The 19,661-nt window shown below is 37.7% G+C and overlaps 1 protein-coding gene and 1 long non-coding RNA gene across 3 annotated transcripts in view; both read right to left on the bottom strand.

Annotated features, from left to right (window-relative positions):
* The window catches only part of LOC120780298 (dolichyl-diphosphooligosaccharide--protein glycosyltransferase subunit STT3B), a 119,911-nt gene that overhangs the window by 70,933 nt on the left and 29,317 nt on the right, over positions 1-19,661 (bottom strand). The window lies entirely within an intron of this gene.
* Positions 4,028-5,147, bottom strand: LOC120780300. Of its 2 annotated transcripts, none has more exons than XR_005705854.1 (3): positions 4,798-5,147; positions 4,357-4,740; positions 4,028-4,299 (listed from the first exon to the last, which is right to left on the bottom strand). It is a non-coding gene; the product is annotated as an uncharacterized LOC120780300 (long non-coding RNA). The 2 variants fall into 2 exon arrangements; XR_005705855.1 differs by having other exon boundaries at positions 4,223-4,268.

Genomic DNA, 19,661 nt, shown 5'->3' on the forward strand with positions numbered 1-19,661 from the left:
CTGGCGTATAAATGTAAATGAACAAAAATTCAAGCATGTTACGTTTTCACTAAGACCTAAAATGAGTCCGGCAGTAAAAATGAACAATATTCCAGTACCCCAAGCAAACGACGTAACTTATCTTGGTATTCACCTAGATAGAAGACTTACGTGGAGAAAACACATATCTAGTAAAATAACTTGCATGAAGATAAGAGCTGCAAATTTAAATTGGCTTTTAAATAAAAACTCTAAACTTAGCCTAGACAACAAAGTGCTTTTATATAATGCGGCCATAAAGCCGATTTGGATGTATGGCATTCAACTGTGGGGTACGACCTGTGCAACTAATATTGATATAATACAAAGGTTCCAATCAAAAATGCTTAGAAAAATCACGTTTTCACCGTGGTAAATGCGTAATGAAAATATCCATAAAGACCTTGGTATTTCTATGGTAAAGAAAGAAGTAGAAGACAGCATAATTAAATATATATCTAAACTCCGAGATCACCCAAACCCTTTGGCTAATGCTTTGGTACATTCCTGCGATCAAACACGCCTTAAAAGAAGAGATATGCCTGCGTACTAAGGAGCAACGTATCACCAAAACAGCTCAAACACTTGCTTGAGCTTGTCTAGTTTTTAAATAGATTTAAGATTTTAAAACTTATTGTTAGGCTTTTAAAACAAAAAGCAGATTCAATAAATAAAAAAGATATTGCAAAAAAAAAAAAACTTGCGCAGATATTGGTGTAATAGTAATATTTCAGGGTAACAATGCCTTTTTTCCTCCCTCGGAAGTCTTTAAGCACATTTCGAATAACTTCATACTGATGCTTTGATAACTGTGCATCAATTAACATCGCCAACGCTTTTTGAGAATCTAAGTATGTCTCCTTAATAGCTGCTAATCCAGCTTCGGCCTTTAATTCTTGTTCAGAGTACTTATCTCGAAGTTGTTGGACCTTGTAACGTTTAGCCCGTTAAATACATTCTTCAAATTTCTTTACCGGTCGTCCAGCAATTAAACTACGTTTATATGAAGTCCCGGGTAATAATTTATCAACCATCTCTACAGTAAAATTCTTATTCAGCCATACAGAATGATTTTTAAATAGTACTTTTTTTCCTGCGGCACTGGTTCCATTTTGAATTGAATGAACTTATGTACCTTTTTTTAATTTGTTCTAAAATTAACTTTACCTTATCTTCACTAAAAGAAGGGAATTTATCTCTCGAAAACTGCGACAACATATCACTTTTTCGTTCATAGCTATCTTTGATCCTCATCCGCACGTATCCGCAGTTCATTTTTTCGTTATCATATTCCTTAAAGTGTACATAAAATATTAGGACTAACTAGACTATGAGGTACATGTAGCTAATAGTCAAAACTATAATTTTTATGTAAAAGTGTTTAAAAAATGGTTTTATTTTAAAACTTTGTCAAAATTGACATGAATTAGGCCTATGAAATGAAAATAACTATTTTATAATACATATATTATAATATATATTAGGATAGACTTTAAAGTCACTTCTTATTGCATAAAACGTCGAAACCCCATACGTCTGTTTTCATATTTTTCTCAATATTTTTCACAATTTTCAAGAGTTCTATTTTTATTTGACTTTAAAAATACGTTGTTATTTCAGCGAAATGTCAATTCGCGTGATACGTGATAAATTAAACTATATTCATTGTCTAGAAACACTACTGGAATGAAATTTTATTAAAATTAGATAGTTAAAAATTACATATTTTTTCCGCCTTTTACCCATTGTGCGGCGTTTTGATGAGTCCCCGGTGATAAGCAGTTCCTTTTGTTTTATCTGCCGAAAATGCTAGATGAGTTAAATTTTTTTAAGCGGAACAGTTTTCTTGTAATAATCTCTCCACCAATAATAGAATAGAATCGGTACTAGAAGAGCTGAATTTAGGCTTTCAAAATAGTTTTTCGAAAAGTATTCCTCTAGAAAATTGTAAACAACTACAGAACATACTTACGTACACTACGTTTTAATTTTCCAAATTGTAGGTATCGTTTATTTGGAAAAATGTTGTAATTGTAAAAAATACATTGTTTTTTATGAATGACGTTTATTCAATACTTGCTCGTAATAGCAGAATGTAAAAAATGAAATAAATGTTGATGTAAAATACTACTTTTCCGACTACCCAATATTACATTGCTGCAATCACAATTGATGTTTTCCTGCGCCCAATGCAAACTTTTTACAATGTGTTTTTTAAAAGTTGAGGTTTGATTATAGTACTGCTGCGGTTGATGCCAGATCTCTGGCGGTCAGACCACCTCAAAGTTTCAAAACTTTTCTTATACTGAGCACTCATTTTTTTAATTTCACGGGACGACGTCTCGTATTAAGAAGATCGAAAAAACTGAGCGAATTGTATGCATCAGTGATGGAGATTGAACATGTGTTAATTTTAAAGCGAAACATTTATGCTACAAATGAATGAAAGAATAACTCAAAAGGACATGCAAAGGATGAAGAAAAAAGGTGGATGCAAAACAAACTTAAACAAGTAAGGAAGGGCTAAGTTCGGGTGCAATCGAACATTTTATACTCTTGCAACTTGCAAGCCGAGAAATAGGGCTTATTCGAGCTTGGCAGTACTGCGCAATATTGCGCAAACATCATATTCGATGTAAAAATGTGGCAACTCGTGCAAAAGTCAGACGTTCGAGCGAGTAAAAATTTGACACTTGATGCGCGCCAAATGTCATCATTATGCATCAAAAATTTTTCTACTGCGCGCAAATATTTTATAGTAATTCTTAAATAGTTGTATTTTGTTGCTTCAAAATTTTTTGTATTGCGCGCCAATAATGGAAGAAGAGAGGTAAGTAAAAGTGGTATTTATTGAATTTAATAATATATATTATATCGTGATTTATATTTTTTCAGTGAAAAGTTAAATTCACCGGTTACAAAACTTCTAGTAAGGTCTCGACTTGACCTGGAGCCCGAGTTTGCTGGCGGGAAGAGGAAAAAGTCTGCCCTATGGGGTAAGGTGGTCGAAAATATGCGTATTATAAATCCGGAGGTGTCGCAAACAAAAGAATTTATGCAGAGGAAGTTTTTAAATTTGTTTGCGACGTATAAGAGGATTAAAAAACGCAACGACGCGACAGGTCGAGGTGCCACGACGAGGGAATATTTTAAGGATTTTGATAACGTTTTCGGAAATAGGCACTCCATTGAGCCTCCCATAAGGAACCTCCAGAGCTCACTGCAATATTTAGTTGAATGTGGAGTGAGTGAGGAGGAAAGGTGCGTGGAAGAAAGCGATGCAGAAGGTGTCAGTCGAAAAAAACGACCAAAAACTATTGCATATGAAACATTGGATTTTTTTTAAAGAAGAAGCGCGGAAAGAGCAGATTCGGCACGAAGAAACTATGAAGATCGAAAAGGAAAAATTGCTGGTTGACAAGGAAAGGATTAAAGCAATGTTGGATTTGCGGCAAGTTTTGGAGGGATTGTGCCAAAAATAAAAAGTGTTCATTTTATAATAAACTTTATGTTTATATTAATATAATATATATTATTATTATAAGTATGAGTTCCTATTTTCAATAAAATAAATATTAATTAATTAATTAATATTTTATTAAAAAAGAAACAGAAAATGGTTTAGTATTCTAGGGTAGGTGATTTTAATTAAATTAACTGATATAACAAGATTTCAATCAATTAATCATTTATTTGATATGTACATACATACATATATACATTATTGAAATAATACTTCTATGAAATAAAAAGCATTTTCAAGTTATTTCGTCTGACAATTCCTTCATTAGTGTCATTTATATTTTCAGGTAGTTCAATCATATCGTGATCATTTGAATTTTCTAAATTTTCAGCCATACTCGTATGATTGTCTTCAGAATGAACCGGATTGCTTCGCAGTATAAATTTATGTAAAATTGCGCAAGCTAATATCACAGTTGATATGTCTTCTATATTGCGCATATCAATACGATTCAATATTTTGAACTTAGCCCTGAAAATTCCAAATGTTTGTTCGATAAATACTCGGGTTGAACTCATATAATAGTTGAATTGTTTTTCCTCTCTGGAATGATGTCCGTTATCTCTAAAAGGAGCAATTAAGTATCTTGAAACGGGATATGCTGAATCGGCTAGAATAATTGCATCTTTCGCAAGTTTTATTTGTCCAGATGTGATCCCTTTGTAAAGTGGACTATTTTCCCACACATTGGCATCATGACAGCTACCTGGGTAGCCGATGAACACATCTAAAAAACAGAACTTACTGTCGCATATGGCCTAAATAATTGATTATATAACACTTATCTTAAAATAGATCATTGGCCAAGTACATACCTGCATAATAACTAAAAAATTTCCTTTACGGTCATAATAACTGATTGCATCTGTTTGAGGAGTGTTAATTTTGAAATGCGTTCCATCTAAGCATCCGACAACAAAAGGAAATGAATTTAGCCGGCTTGTTTGAAAGTTTTCCATTATTTTATTCTGCTGTAAAACTGACGGCCAACATATCTCGTTTTTAAGTTTGCAGATTGTCTTGATTGTTTTAAGGAAAAGTTTGTGGGCAGTTCCTTGCCCAACATTAAATCTATCGGCAAGCTCACGATATGTGACTCTACTATTGCTTAGCTTCCAAAGAGTCATATGCAAGGAATGTTCCAAGGAATATTCCCCGTGTGGTGTTGACCAAAAAGATTCTAACGCATTTTTCAAGTCCTAAGACAAATTAATTTATTTATCACGTACTTCCACAAAGTAAACAACAATACTTACTGCAAATGTTTCACGAGTCATGCGAAAATGCGTGAAATATGTATCATCATGGTACAATGGAATTGTTTTCCAAACCTTTATCATCTTCGTCACTGTTCTCTTTTTTGAAATTTCAGCGAGGAACCACTTTCTCTTTCTTAAAAAACTTTGTTTTCTATTTTTTCCATACTTAAGCAGCAGGTTATTATCACTGCTTTCAAAATTATCTATCGCTATATTTATTAAAAAGTTCATGGTTAAAGTTTCATTTTCGGTCACAATTCGCGCAAAATATTGCAATTATTTTGCTTAAGTATCAGCTGAGCATCTGCAACAGTGTTGCAAATTGAGTATCAGGGCTGCAATATTGTCGCAGTTATGGAGTTCCTCGAATAAGCCCATACTTTAAGGTCTAAAAAAAGTAAAGTCTGCTGGATGTTCGAAAGGTCAAGTTTTCGCTCAAATTTATTTATTTTCAGCACAAAGATATGTACAATGTTATGAATAAAATACGCTCTCTTATTTTCACTGAGATAAATCACATATTGGCCGATTTATGCAGTGCAAACTCACCCGGAGGTTCGAAAATATTTATATTATGTGGGCTACTTCCCCCCAATACTTCCCGGTCCCATTCAACCCATTTTTCACTTATGGCCAGACCATTATAAAGGAAGGATTATCCCGTAATTTCAGTTATATATTTCACACATTGACCGACATTTTCGATCAAAACTAAACTATAGGTACCGGGGTCTAAATATTCGGTACCTAGGGGCTTGAATGGTTTTTATTAGATTTAAACAGTTTTTGGTCATAAGGTGGCACATACTAAAGACATTATTCGTGCTAAGTCCTATCCCGTTATATTAATTACTTCTTGATTTGTGTGATGGAAAGTGAAAGAACCAAGTGGAATTTAAAATTGTGTTATATGGGAAGTAGGCGTGGTTGTAGCCCGATTTCGTCCATTTTCACACCGTGATATAGGAATATGAAAAGAATGCTACGAATCGGTCAAACACGTTTTCTTCTTTTTTTAACTTTACCATTATTTATTGAATCTACTCTACTTAAGAGCCTAACAATAGGTTTGCGAATCCTAAATTACTCACTTAATTTACATCTTATATTGATGATGATTTTTCTAACTTGGCCTTAAATATATTACCTCTGGGCTGGTAAGTCATTTCTACGTAATCTCAAGCTCCTGATCACACGCAATAAAGATCTTGCTAGTTGGTTTAAGTGAACTGAAAGCTTCAATGCATATTTCGCACTTCGTTACTCTATTTCAGTTCGTCCGGAATTTTTAAGTCGCGTTGGATGTTCTCATTTCGGATACATCACGGTGCACCGGTGATTGTACGATTGTGCACGACGAAGAATTTCGATGTTGCTGCTACTCGCGTTGCCCCACAGCTGACATCCATAGGTCCAAATTAGTTTTAAAACTGTATTGTATATAATGACTTTATAGTCCAGAGGCAGAGGTGAGCGAGTTAATAAGCCAGTGCAAAGAACCTGCCTTTAACTTAAGATAAGTCCTTTTAGCCTCTATGTAGTTTCGCCTAGTAAGTCGCCTATTCAGATGGACCCCTAGGTAAGTAACATGATGGCTTTGTGGCATTTGTACGTTGTTCAGTGTTAGAGGCGAGCATCTGTTCTTGTTTAGGGTAAATGTAACATGCTTACATTTTTGCTCGTCAACTGGAGGACAGTTTGCGAGCCAGTTGGCCACAGCTTCGATATGATTTCCTAGGAGCGCATTTGCATAAATGGGACACTTGGAGCGGCTGATTATTGCAGTGTCATCAGCAAAAGTAGACATAGTCAAGCAGTCATTTATTGGGATATCTGAAGTGTATAAAACATACAACATTGGGCCAAGAACACTACCTTGTGGTACACCAGATTCAATCGTTTGGGCTTTAGATGTAGTGGTGTTACATCGAACTACAAAATTTCGATCATAAAAGTAAGACTTAAACAGTTCGTGGGTATTTTGTGGGAGTAGCGTTTTTTTCTTATACATAGGACCATCCAACCATACTCGATTAAAAGCCTGCGCGACATCAAGATATATTGCAGTTTTTCAAAAGCTGTTCGAATTTCAGATGTGCTCCTATATGCTTGCCCGATCGTTCCATGCTTTTCCCTGATGCCAAATTGGAGAGATGGTATTATGTTGTGGGTTTGAAGATGTGGCTTAATTCGGAGCATAAGAAATCTTTCAAATACTTTCGACATTCACGATATCAAGGGGGTGGGCCGACAGGAGGATAGTGCGTTTTGTCCTTTCCAGGCTTAGGTAAAAGTCAACTATAGTGCTTTTTCCATTGTTGAGAAAAGTGAGCTTGTTTTGTGATTACACTGAAAAACATAATGCATATAGCACAGTTCGGTAGCTCAATAACCATATTTGGATTAATTAAGTCGTGCCCAGGAGCTTTCCTTGGTTTCTGTTTAACCCTGGTCGGGACAAGGGTCTGATACACTTAGTCGAGACCAATGGTGCTTGGCTAGGTCAAATGGTGTTTGCAAACATTTGTATGGAAATACGTGTTGTATTTACGCTCATATATGTATGTACAATATAGTTACATTTTTGAAATATCTTACCTCTCGATTTGGTTGAAATCAAATTGACTGCCCTGTTCACGCTTGGCGTGGCAATAGCGTTCACAAAAAATGTAACATTTTGAGAAAAATTACATTTTTTCTTAACCTTTTAAAACTTCACCAGAAAACCACTCTAGGGGCTAAAGTATTTGACCTAGGTGGGTCAAATAAAATGCAACGGTTAGGTAATTTAAAGAGCTTTCAGGAAATGTATAATTCGCCCCCAAGGCCCCACTGGGGGCGTGGCAATAGGCAAAAATGGGTTTTCACCATGTCCCCCCTTTTGTTTCACTACAGTTGGGGGGGTATGAGGCCGGGGGGGATCAAAACCACTTTGCGAGTTAGTTCACCCCTGGGGCTTTCAGGAAAGCCCTCAACCTCCCCTCTATCCCTACCAGGGGCGTGGCAATAGCGTTCACAAAAAATGTAACATTTTGAGAAAAATTACATTTTCTTAACCTTTAAAACACTCTAGCGGCTAAATTATTTGACCTAGATAAACATACAAACCAATTTGGATATGTAACGAACATGAAAACAGATAAGTAAACCGTGCGAAGTGATAGAAACATACCAAAGTTCATATATTTTCATACAAAATATATGGGGTCTAGCCAAGCACCATTGGTGCACTAAGGTGTAATATTATGACATCCTTTTTTCGTCCTTTTCGATACGATGTCCTTGAATATTTTTTCTGAATTCTATAGACAATAAAATTCTAGGAAGCTACCTGGAAGCGCAAGTCATTTGATACACTCTAAATATATTTAAATAATATTTAAAATAAAAAATAAGCCTGGCCAGACCCGAGGGTCTCGATGAGGGTTAAATGAGTTAAGCATCCACCCACTTTACCCGGAAAATCTGGCGCACCTTAATAAGACAGCTTAATTCACCACAGCTGATGACAATACATCACACCACAATTGAGAACATCACCACACCCAGCAAGCGGTCACCACACGAAGACATCGCATGCCGCTAAACTAACAAAAGGGATTGGGACGATTCGATTCCCCACTGCGCCGCGTAAACACTACTTTCGTTCAACCTTTCCGCCATATACCTCGCTGTTAGTAGCTTTCGTTCGTCGTACAAAATTCGCCAGAACTCTACGTGATTCAACAACAATATCGCACTGGGATAATTTAAACACTACAGTTCCAATTCTATTTAGATATATTGAAAATTGTATTGTATTTTAAATATATCAAACATTAAAGTTAATTGTACACAAAATTACTGGCGCATTTTCATTTGTATGCTTAATCGCGGGTGTAAGTGAGTTGTGCATACCCTACCAAATTGGTTAAGCATAGTCCTTCGAGCCTTACCGAAAGGCACCTTCGGATTTTTATAAGGCAAAAAAAAAAATAAATATTTAAATAAATTAAAATAAACTGTGGTGATAGAAAACAAAAGGAAGTTCGGTATGAAAGTCCAGTGACACAAAACAAAATAAAACCCAGTGACTCAAACAAACAGAACAACAAAAAAAAAGGTAGCTTATCCATACGTATGTATTTACATATGCATATCAGTAAGGTGACAAAAATGTGAAAAGAGTGGTTTTCTGGTGAAGTGACAGAAACAAAAACAAAGTCTTCAGAAAAATGAAACTACCAAACAGGTTAAGCAAACAAAAAAGGAATAAGCAAATCCGCGAAACTTAAAAACAAAACAAAAATCGGCCGCCAAATTCCAAAAATGCCTAAACATCAAAACGAAAAAACACAAAAAGGGATCAAACGGGCGCGAACAATTAAAAAAATATACAAACAAACAAAAGCACAAGGAAGTAGCCATGGAACATAGAACGGGGAATGCAGAGAGCAGCCAACATATGCGCAGACACACACCCTACAAAATATACCATTCAGAGTACCAATTATGTTCATCTTAATTTAATATATGCAAATATGTATGACCAATATTACAGTTTTATCCGACATAAAACTTGAAATAAAAAATACGCTTGATAAAATAAATACTCAAGAATTTACTTGCACTTGTATCCGGCAATACCTCTTATACTTTATCAAGTAATAAGCAGGATTGCTTAAAATTTGTAAGCGCAGGCAAACAACAATATCATTACATAAGAAGTAACACATAAAATAAATTTAAGAGACACATACATACATATTCGCATATTTACCCAATGGAAATATATTTCTCCGATACACATATTTTTAATATATGTTCATACTATATATGTAAATGTTCATATCAGCAACATAAACGAAGTATCTAATAAACATAAACCTAACTTCTTACAAATTAACAAACAACATACAAAGTGCATGCGAAACATACCTGCACATTATCTTCTCAGAGCGCACATACATAAGTATATATTTGTACACACGGCATAGAATCGTAATTTTATACTAAATTATCTAATATATAAAAATAAGTAGGGTTTTCCTTCCTGACGCTATAACTCCAGAGCGCACGAACCGATTTCCACGGTTTTGCATTCGTTAGAAAGGTCTCGGGCTCCGTGAGGTTTATAGCAAAGAAAATTGAGGAAAAATTTCAAGAAAAAAGCGGGAAAATCTTTTTTTAAGTAGATGGCGCCAGTGCGTGATACATTGACAGCTACTCATTGTTCTCTGCTCAGTTAATTTCATGTGACAAACCGGTATTGTGTTCACTGTGAAATTGTGGAAAATATACATCTTCTTATATATGTATGTATATTATGTATATAAAAATAAAGCGTAAAATGTGTTGCTAAGCGCATAACTCAACAACGCCTGAAAAAAAAAACAGAAAATGTAAATTTTTAACTGATTTACGAGCGTAGATTTCAAAGTGACTTTTCAATACAACTTTTTTCTTTCAATTTTTTTGTTTTGTTTTCTAATTAATTTATTTGTACATTTTTTGAAGCATTCAATTTCGGTCGTTTGCTTTCTTTTTGAAAATTATTCTTCTTCTTAATTGGCGTAGACACCGCTTACGCGATTATAGCCGAGTTAACAACAGCGCGCCAGTCGTTTCTTCTTTTCGCTACGTGGCGCCAATTGGATATTCCAAGCGAAGCCAGGTCCTTCTCCAATTGGTCCTTCCAACGGAGTGGAGGTATTCCTCTTCCTCTGCTTCCCCCGGCGGGTAATGCGTCGAATACTTTCAGAGCTGGAGTGTTTTCATCCATCCGGACAACATGACCTAGCCAGCGTAGCCGCTGTCTTTTAATTCGCTGAACTATGTCAATGTCGTCGTATATCTCGTACAGCTCATCGTTCCATCGAATGCGATATTCGCCGTGACCAATGCGCAAAGGACCATAAATTTTTCGCAGAACTTTTCTCTCGAAAACTCGCAACGTCGACTCATCGGTTGCTGTCATCGGCCAAGCCTCTGCACCATATAGCAGGACGGGAATTATGAGCGACTTATAGAGTTTAGCTTTTGTTCGTCGAGAGAGGACTACTTACTTTTCAATTGCCTACTCAGTCCGAAGTCGCACCTGTTGGCAAGAGCAATCCCGCGTTGGATTTCCAGGCTGACATTGTTGGTGGTTGTTTTGAAAATTATTAAGTGTCATAAATAAAGTTCATAGTGTGAAAATAAAACAAGAAAAAAGATTTATAATTTGTACAATTCCGACGAAGAAAACAATAGGTTATTTTAAACTATTCGCTTTGTTCTCAAATTAAAAAGATATAAAAACCTTTTATTTTACAAGTAAGCACTATTTACGCCTTAAAGCTATCGGCTAATAAACTCGCGATATTATTTCTTTTGACTTTGTTGACGCCGCCCCCGCCCAATTTCTTTTGCCACGTCTGTATCGGCAGAGCAATCATTTCTTTTCTTCTTTTTCGAAGTTTCAATTCGCGCGCAACTAAACACTAACTAAAAAAGCTGCGCGCGCTCTCTCCTTTTGCGACCGTTCAGCTATACAGACGTGGTAAGTGTTTGTCCAATTATATTATATTTAAATACATGTAGTATATGAAACCCTTTGTTTTATTTAACTTTTGTGGAATAAATTTGCGCCGACCGTTTCCCCACGGCCAACCACATCAACGGAACGAGCGAGCACCGTGCTCCACCACCCGAATTATCATTGGTCCTTCGAGCCGGATAACAGATAACAAGTTGATTTTTATTTAAAGTGAAAGTGCATAATTTGCCCAATATAGCAACACGCAAGTTATAGCCAAACATATTTTGGATCTGTGCTCTGCAAGCTATAAGGCAATAGATTGGTTAATTTGTGCATCATTTATGTACAAAACCCATTGTGCTGTGTGAAGTGGAGACTAAAACTTATGTTTGGCACTCTACCCACAAAATCAACGCACAAGATTGCAGGTAGTATTGTACTTCATTTAAGTACAACAATAAATACACCTGACAAATGCACTGAATATTTCACTTTGTAAAAAAACAAAAACCACACACACTGTTATTCGAAAAAAATTATAAATTTCTAGGACGCACAAACCTCGTCTGGAGCGTCAACAATCTCTCTCGGTTTTTGTGTTTTCTTGTCGTTAATTTGAGTCTAGTCGCTCAACTCTGCCTTTCCATATATTGCTCGAATAGCAATAAAGGCAAGCGGCAATAACGCAGCTGCAGTTTCGCGAGTGAACAGAAAAAAAAAGAATAATACAAAAATTAAAACAAGTGAAGTGAGCGACATCAAAAATTGGAGCAAGTGAAGTGAGAAAGAAAGCCAAGCAGCAAAGGCAAAGACGCACAGGCAAAGCAGCACTAGCAAAACTGCAAAGGCAGAGCAGCTAAGGGTAAGCAACAAAGAGAGAGCAGCACCGGCAAAGCAGCATCGGCAAAGCAGCACAGGCAAGCAGCAAAGGGAGAGCAGCAAAGGCAAAGCAGCGTAGCAGCCATCCCAGAAGGACAGCAACAAACAAATAGTGTAGTGTTAAATTAAATAACCCAGTGAACAAAAGTGAAAGTGAAGTGCTTGTGAATTTTTATCTGTATTTGTATTTGGATTTTAATAAAGCAATTAAGCACTAAGCAATTTTGTTTGTGTACATACATATTCGAAGACTAGGCGTGCAAGTGCATTGGGGCGATTACCAAGCAATTTAAATTTTGGAAAAATACTTTTAGGAAATACTTCACTAAATTTGCAAGTGCAAGTACAAGTGCATTGGGCCGATTACCCAACAAGCACATTCTAATTAAATTCGAAAAAAATACTTTGCGAAAATAGTTTGAAATTTATTAATTTTTTTTTTGTGCCTTCGAATATTCACGCTTCACTAAAAAACAACGCACTACTAATTTGTAGTTTGTCCGTGATTGGTTCTATAACTTTTGAACTTTTGCAACATATTTGCAAATATTTTTTAAATTTTAATTTCAAGTTTTAGATCCGATTTTGTGCAACATTTTTGCAGTTCCGGTTCAATTTTCGAACAAAATGGAAGCCATCAGAGCATTTATCACTGCTGCAGACGCTCTACTGGAGTTTGAGGAGTCTTTTACTCCAACAGCAAACAACCAAAGTGCCTACTCTCTGGAAGTACAACAAACTGAACTGAAATCTCTGTGGGCAGAGGTAAACTCAGAATACAAGTTGTGTTTGCCAAAGGTGGATCCTTCTGACACAAGCTCAATTGACAACATCAAGCTTAAATATTCAAGCTGTTACCACGCGTATGTGTGTTGCGCGACCTTGATGGGCGAACACATGCACAACCTCACGGCTTTCAACCAAAGCCCTACTTCGAATTCAACGGTGATTCAACCTGAACGGTTACAACAAACAGTAGAACCCGTGAGGTATTCCATCAACTTACCGCCATGTGATACCGAAATATTTCATGGCGATGTTTTACCCTTTGTAAATGGCATTTGCCGCCATTTATGGGAATAACCCAAGGCTATCTCCAGTAGAAAAGTTATTCCATTTAAATCAAAAAACACGAGGTGAAGCAAAAGCTATTGTTTCGAAAGCGCCACTGACAAATGATGGATTCGCATTGGCTTGGAATACTTTGTTGTGTAGGTATGAAAACAAGCGAGTGCTTGTCAACACACAATCAAATTTATTATTCAAGCTTCCGCACATTTCTTCAGAATCTGAGACCGAACTCAGAAATTTACAGCGGGAGATTAATAGCTGCATTTCAGCTTTACATATACATGGCATCAATGTAGATAGTTGGGATGTCATATCAAACCTCAAAGGCGATTTGGGTACTCAACCCAAGATTAAGTCGGCTGATGGTGAAGGTCGGATACCAACCTTGCAGTCAAGGATTGGCTGGCAAGCAAAAAGGTCAGCGCGCGAGTTTCAGGATTGAATAATACCGTATCAGGACGAGTTCAATCGGTATGCTCGATTACAATTGGCTCGCCCCGTAACAAAAGCCTAAGATTAGAAGCGGAAGCGTTGGTACTGCCAAAATTGACTGGACTGCTTCCATCCAGGTCAATTAACTCTTAAATTTTAAAAGGGTAACCCAATATCCCCTTAGCGGATAATAGTTTCTCTACGAGTCAAAAGGTTGACTTGTTGATTGGAGCGGATCTTTACCCGAAAGTCATTCTAAATTGGATAAAATCGAAAATCTTCGGATCCCTCGTAGCACAACGTACGGTGTTCGGTTGGATTATAACAGGTTCCGTTCCCTCCGAAGAAACGAAGATAAATGACAAAGGTGACGGACGAAATTCAGCAATAACTAAACAACAATCACAAAACCATATTTGTAGTAAAAATAATACTAATTTTATATTTATACAACAGCAACAACATCAGCAGCATTAACACCAGCAGCAGCAACAACAGGATCGTGCCAGCAATGATGGCAAAACAAATGATGTGCCCGGCTCATCGAATCACACCGATACACATGGTGGCACATTTCGAGCACCCGGCGTTGGGATGCAATCGCCCAACGGTGACCAGGTATCTGACAGCAGTTCGTCACAACAACACAATTCGATGCCACACCTGCAGGCATTCCACGGCGTCCTGCACTCGCATCTGTTGTGCCGCCAACAACATGCTGCAGCCGCAATGAAACGAGAATCCACAAAAGCAAAAAGACGGAAGAATCGTGATCCCGACAAGCTCTTCTTGCTCTCATTATACGAGGAGATCAAACGTATACCCGAAGAGATTCGACCCAATGTCAAGGGCGAACTCATACAGGTGCTCAAAAAACACCAGAAAAAACCACCGGTGAAACAAGAGGAACACCAATCACTAACACATGCATAATCCTCAGCGTCGTCAACGAGCAAACAAAGTACGACCACCACAAATGACAAGATATAATTGTCACAGCATGCACAAATAACGCACAGCATGTATCAGCTGCAAAGAAATACGAGTAGACTGAAAAAGAAGCATCGCCACAATCTAAAGTCGAACGCGTGTCGGCTTTAGTCGTAGCGCTACACGCACAACAATAGAAACGGAAGAGAATTTATTGACAATTGACACGACGTATTCGGACCTCTCTCAACCGTCTCAACCGACGCCATCAGTCACGCAAAGCTCTGACCAACGAGGCATCTCCCGCATACCACACGCCCAAGATCGAGCCAGACTCGAGTCGTCTCGCCGACTTCGTCATGCTGGTAACTTCCTTTCGGATTGGCGGCATGGCAACGATCGACTGAGACTCGATTCGTCTCAGCGACATTGCCCGGACCGAGCGGAACTCCATTCGTTCCGCCGGCCACCCCATCCGAGGCGAAGGGGTGGACGAGACCCTTGACGTCAAGCATATGCACGCCGTATCATCAAGGATAGGCAAGCAACTCTACCTTGGCAGCAAAGAAGTGCGCTGTCACCAACTGCTTTAATAAGAGTTCGAACTGCAACCAGGTTCATAACGCCGACGCCAATATAGACCCCTTATAAGACCATTCCAACAGGGCAGCGCCAGTCGATGTAATTTTGGGAGTGGATGTTTACTACCGGCTCATGTTGCCAGAGTTACAACCAGCGGCAGTGGGACAACTCTTCACCCAAAATACGACACTGGGATATATAATACCCGGTGTCGTATAATATCGGCACAATAAAGTGCACTGGCTGCCAACGCCTCTCACATTTACAGCCTACCCAGGATCGAGTGAGACTCGAGTCGTCTCGCCGACCTCGGAAGGTGGTGACTTCTATGCAAATTGGCGGCATGGCAATGACCGACTGAGACTCGATTCATCTCAGCGGCATTTCCCGGACCGAATCAGACTCGATTCGTCTTGTCGGCCACCCCATCTGCAAAGAAGACGTGGAAGAGGAAGTGCAGGAGCCAGTTAGTTAAGTAAGCTTTAAGTAATTTATTGTTAACTGCATTTCCAGTAATACTTCAAGGCGGGGAGAATGTTGACGCCGCCCCCGCCCAATTTCTTTTGCCACGTCTGTATCGGCAGAGCAATCATTTCTTTTCTTCTTTTTTGAAGTTTCAATTCGCGCGCAACTAAACACTAACTAAAAAAGTTGCGCGCGCTCTCTCCTTTTGTGACCGTTCAGCTATACAGACGTGGTAAGTGTTTGTCCAATTATATTATATTTAAATACATATATTATATGAAACCCTTTGTTTTATTTAACTTTTGTGGAATAAATTTGCGCCGACCGTTTCTCCACTGCCAACCACATCAACGGAACGAGCGAGCACCGTGCTCCACCACCCGAATTATCAGACTTACTTTAAAATTAATCAGTTTCCACGTCATTACATCAGACAAACACAAACAGCGTTAAAATAAGTGTTTTATTATATCCCTATTTTACATACATAAAACATTAGTAAGACTTGAAGGAATTGACTCAAATTAATTATCAAATTTAAAAAAAAAAATTAACCAACAACAAGCTATCAATACCAGTGTTTTTTTCTTTAATTTTCGGTCACATACTCTACTGAGTTTGTTTTTGTCAACTGATACACGAAGCAAATCGTACCTATGTATATCCTGTTTTGTGCAGTGTTTAGTTACCTATGATAACTAATTATTGCATTTTAGAGATGCCTCCTATTAGACGAAGTAATTTAGGTAGAACCCGAAATACTCCAAACCAAGCCAATTACCAATCTTATAATGCTGCACAAGAATGTGACGATCGAAATGAACGTGAAAGGATTCAGATATCACAAACGCGTGAAGCGCGAGCGCGACATTCAAAACAAAATCGCGCTAGTTTGAATCGAGCTGCTTTCAGTTACGATGTGTCAATTGACTACAGTAACTACCAATGTGTTGTTATTGGTTCGATGAACTTGGTTTGCTCACATTGTAAGGCATTAAAATATAAAAATGAAGCTAATGCTAAGGTGAAATTGATACCATTGGAACCACCACCAGAGCCATTATACTCATTGGTTTCAGGAATAGGAACAGATTCTATACAGTTTTTGACAAATATACAACAATATAACAGTTGCTTTCAAATGACTTCATTTGGATCAACAAATGTAGTTCGTGAATCCTAATTATTTTAGCCAACAATATGTTCTCTCACCTAAATTAAGATGTGTAACTAATCATAATCATCACTTAGTCATCATATTATTTGGTGATTCAGTTTTAGCGGCACTTTTATTATTTTGAAACCAAAAGTGGGCTATAATACCGGTGGTCTATTCTTCCTGGACGCACCTGGAGGAACAGGGAAAACCACCACTGGCCACTATTCGATCAAGATGTGACATAGCTTTGGCGTTAGCATCATCTGGAATTGCAGCGACTCTTCTAGATGGCGGTCGTATTGCACATCTGTGCTTAAGTTGCCACTCAATTTAAACACAATTGATACTCCAACATGCAATATTTCCCGATCCAGTGCAATGGGAAAATTGTTGATGTAATGCAAGCTCATTGTTTGGGATGAGTGCACAATGGCACATAAGAAATCACTTGAAGCACTTAACTTCACACTGAAGGATCTTCGGAGAAATAACAACATCTTTGGCGGCTTAATGATATTGTTGGCAGGCGATTTCAGGCAGACGTTGCCAGTAATTTCCGTGAAACGCCAGCAGATGAATTGAATGCTTGCCTGAAGGCATCACCTTTGTGGAATAACGTAAAAACATTATCGCTAACCACTAATATATGAGTTCAATTTCAAAATGATCAAAGTGCAAAATTTATAAGTTTAACTAGAAAACCCGGCGAACTCCCTTTCGCCACCAAATCGCTTCGTTTTATGTAACATTTCGTTTGGTGGTTAAAAGATAAAGAAACATTTTTTTTTGTTTTATATTTGAAAAGGAAAAATTATATTATATTATCATATAATATATCATATATATTATATTATCATATAACAGTAATGAATTCATTTCGATTACAAAAATTAAGTGTTATTTAGTTGAACTTCTCTAAGTAAATGAAAGTGAATCCAAAGTAAATACTGAATCGAAGCATTATACGTGTCCGCAAATTATCCGTTTCATTGAAGTGCTCTTTGGTAAACCACATTTTTTGTTTTTTGGTCTGATGTTAACACAAACAAAGCGGATGGTTTCCCAACTCGCGAACACGCAACGTATAACTGCTCATGTGAAAAACAATGACTTTCTAAATATATCCCGCAAACACTAAGCGATTGGTCTTTCCTGTATTTTCTTTGCTATAAACCTCACGGAGCGCGAGACCTTTCCAACGAATGCAAAACCGTGGAAATCGGTTCGTGCGTTCTGGAGTTATAGCGTCAGGAGGGAAAACCCTACTTATTTTTATATATTAGATAACAAAAATAGTTCATAATGACACAAAAAAAAAAAATACACCTGCAGGAACTACACGCTCAAAACCGGTTGCTAAATTCATTTCACAAAGTGACAGTTTAATAAGATACTGCACTAGATTTGCCTCCTCACCGATTCACGAAAACTCTGAATCGTTATAAGTAAAAGGCCAAAATCTTAAAAATTTTTGGACTCGCCTCCAAACAGCTCATGACGCCATTATAGATTCTGACTATTCAGATCTACCACAAAATTTTAAATTACCTGCTACCGCAATATACGAAAACAAAAGCTAATAAAAGCAATTGCACCTACTCCCCACAGTAGAGTAGAGCTGCCACAAATAGACAGTCAAAAGGCAAGTTCAGGCATCCACCTCGAGGTGTCCGCATGTGACACAGAAACATTTTATAGAGGTTATGAAAAATGGCCGTCCTTTCTGGACATGTTTTCAGCCGTTTACATCAACCATCCGCAACTATCAAAAGCACAAAAACTGTATCACCTGAGATACAAAACCAAAGGTCAAGCAGGCATAATAGTAAAACAGTTCGCTCTCAATGACGATAATTTCAATTTGGCTTGTGAAGCTCTAAAAGCAAGATACGAAAATGAAAGAATACTGGTCGATAAACAAGTAACGAGACTAATGAACTTGCCAAAAATTAAGAAAGAAACAAATGTAGAATTCATCAAACTAGAATCCACAGTTTCAAATTGTTTGTCGGTCTTATCGACACTAAATATCCCCAAAGACAGGTGGGACCCAATTCTGGTAAATATATGCACTGCCGCATTACCAGAAAAATCGTTACTTTTGTGGGAGCAATCGTTCTCATCACGAACGAAGTGCCCAACGTGGCAACAAATGAAAGATTTTCTCACCACCCAATATTAAATTGCGGAAAGGTTAAAAGAAAAAATAATCAAAACAAAGAACATTAAATACGACCAAAATGGAAGCTTAAATAGACCCCAAGCTAGAAGCAACAAAAATTTAAACAAAAGCCTTCACAAAATACAAACGTTCACATCAGAACAAAGAAAACAAACGTCATGCGAACTATGGAAAAAAGGGCAAAAACTTACAAATTGCCTGTTACATGCGCATACATATACAAATTGCAAAAGCAAATTTAATTGCTTCTTCTTCTTCTTAATTGGCGTAGACACCGCTTACGCGATTATAGCCGAGTTAACAACAGCGCGCCAGTCGTTTCTTCTTTTCGCTGCGTGGCGCCAATTGGATATTCCAAGCGAAGCCAGGTCCTTCTCCACTTGGTCCTTCCAACGGAGAGGAGGTCTTCCTCTTCCTCTGCTTCCGGCGGGTACTGCTTCGAATACTTTCAGAGCTGGAGTGTTTTCATCCATCCGGACAACATGACCCAGCCAGCGTAGCCGCTGTCTTTTAATTCGCTGAACTATGTCAATGTCGTCATATATCTCGTACAGCTCATCGTTCCATCGGATGCGATATTCGCCGTGGCACAATGCGCAAAGGACCATAAATCTTTCGCAGAATTTTTTCTCGAAAACTCGTAACGTCGACTCATCGGTTGC

This window comes from Bactrocera tryoni, unplaced genomic scaffold (assembly GCF_016617805.1).
Source record: "Bactrocera tryoni isolate S06 unplaced genomic scaffold, CSIRO_BtryS06_freeze2 scaffold_25, whole genome shotgun sequence".
In the NCBI taxonomy this organism is placed as follows: Eukaryota; Metazoa; Arthropoda; class Insecta; order Diptera; family Tephritidae; genus Bactrocera; species Bactrocera tryoni.